Consider the following 2587-nt stretch of genomic DNA (forward strand, 5'->3'; position numbering starts at 1 on the left):
TGAACTAATATCCTCACATTTGCATTGGTAGTATTTTACCAACTGAACCATTTTCAGTGTCTTCTCTCTCCTCCTCCTCTTCCTCCTCCTCCTCCTCCTCTTCCTCCCCTCATTTTCTAATTTTTTTTCCTGTGACAGTCTCATTATTTAGCATATGATGACTTCAGACTTTACTTTCCTGTCACGTTAGCCTCTGTGCTGTTGAAAACCTATACCTTTTAATCTTTGGTCTTTGCAGTGTGTTTATTTGACTATTTTTTTGATTCCTTTTTAAAACAAGGTATCTCTACATAGTCCTGTCTATTCTGGAGACAGCAATGTAAACCAGGCCTGCCTTGAAGTCACAGAGATCCACTTGCCTCTTATTTTGTGGTGCTAGAATTAAAGACATGAGCCATTATGTAGGGCGTCTTTTAATGCTCTTCTGATAGATTAAATAATATTTATTTTTTCCTCATTATTTGGTACTTGAGTTTTGAATTATTTTATATGTCTACAAACCTATTTAGAAATATGTTTTAGTTTAAAGATTAAGCCTCTTACTACCACCCAATTGAAAATACCTTTTGATTTAAATTGATTTCTATGAATGCAATTCTTCAGTGTATCAGAGTTAACAAAGGATAAGTAATTAATAAGCAATGAACACAGATATGCTCTAGAATTGCTTTAAAGCAAAGCAAGTCATGAGTCAAAATGTTAGTGGCTGTTTCTCATATCCACTCAATCCGTATTACACTTCTGTCTTTTTGCTAATCTATAACGAGACAAAACCTGGTAAAACTTTATATCTATTCTATTTAAAAGGAAAAAAGAACTGAAACTTACATTTAACTTTTCAAGTGTGTGTGTGTGTGTATATGTGTGTGTATGTGTGTGTATGTGTGTGTATGTGTGTGTGTATGTGTGTATGTATGTGTGTGTGTGTGTGTAATGAAATAAGGATGCAGATGCTTTGTGTTCTATAGAACTGAAATAATAACATTTATCACTTGGTCAACTGAACACTCATGTGTCTCATCTACTTTACAAACAGTTCATTATGAAAAAATGTTTTCAATTTTTATTCAAATTCAAAAAAATATTCTATTAAATACAAATTAATCACATTTGATTTATACAAGTTACATGATAAATGTTATAACACCTACTTCAATGTGGTATATAAATATTATTTAATGTATTTTATAGGTCATCATGTTAAAAATCAGATGTGCATTCTAAGAATCCTCTTAATGAAAAACTCAAATATTCCTTATATTAAATACTTTAATTTAATTTCCTACATTATGCTTTATCTTTTCTTAGCTTAAGTCTGATTTTATCAACTAAACTAACATCAATAAAGGTAGGTGAATATTGATCATATTTTGAGAATGAGACTGACTTTTAATTTGAATTGTAATGAACTTTTTCTAAGTACGTAGAAGATAAATAACACTTTAATCTTGTGCAATCTCTAGCCAGATATCAAGTTAGACTGAAAAAATTATTTGACTTACTATTTTATAAAGCTTTGAAAATGTTGAATTTTTATGGCTTATCTTTGTGTTTGTCAAAATCATGTCCAAAAAAGCTATTTTGCAGGGAAATCTCAGAAATAATAGCTACACACAATTCATAGAATCTCATTTAAATCTCATATGTTCTTCATATGGACATATGAGACATAAATTTATATCAAGCCCCTAGATAATTCAACAGTAGGATCTGCAACTTGGCTGTGAGGTAAATGACAGCATATATCTGAAGTTTTCTCAAGGCATAATTTCCCTAAAAACTAATTTTAATTTTAAACGAGATAGTATTGCATGATCGAGAGAGTATATTGAAGAAAGTATCTACTATGTGCATAGTCTTAAGAAATATGTCATTTAAAAAGTACCTACAAGAATATTTACATCCTATTTGATTATTATCAATAAACCACAGCCTTTACTAATATGATTGAATTGTGATGGTCAGTATTTGTATACTATCTATCAAACATAATTACAACTGTTATTGATACCTAATTTGTAGACATGCATGGAGAGAATATAAGTAAATTCTCAGGAGATTTTATCTGATTTCAGTAGTCATTTGTTGCCCCAATAATTATGATCACATGATTGATTCATTTATATATGATAATGGCAATAGGATTGATGAAGTTGAATAATCCCCTCTAGAATATTTGGAATAAACATGAAATCAAATTAGATTATGACATTAGCTTTGCTTTTACATAAGAATACAATGAATACCAAGAATCAGTTTCTAAAAATCCTCATAAATTTCCATATAATTTAAAAGAAACTGTCACAAATTAAAATTGCATAGAACATCCTCTCTATCTAATGTCACTAAAGTTCTACCACTATATTTTCTGACATTTAACATGTCAGAATATTATGAAGTTAACCTTCATTTTTAACCCTCATAGATAATCACATTTTCATTTCATTTGCTTGATAAATTAAAAGATTTAATTTAAGATGTGAGCTCCAAGTGAGAAGAATATTCATACAGGAAGCCAGCAACTTAAATTTACCTGTAATTCATCAAAACAGGTCTCATGGTGGAAAAGCAATTATCATACAATTTA

Source organism: Mastomys coucha, unplaced genomic scaffold (genome assembly GCF_008632895.1).
Source record: "Mastomys coucha isolate ucsf_1 unplaced genomic scaffold, UCSF_Mcou_1 pScaffold17, whole genome shotgun sequence".
Taxonomy (NCBI): Eukaryota; Metazoa; Chordata; class Mammalia; order Rodentia; family Muridae; genus Mastomys; species Mastomys coucha.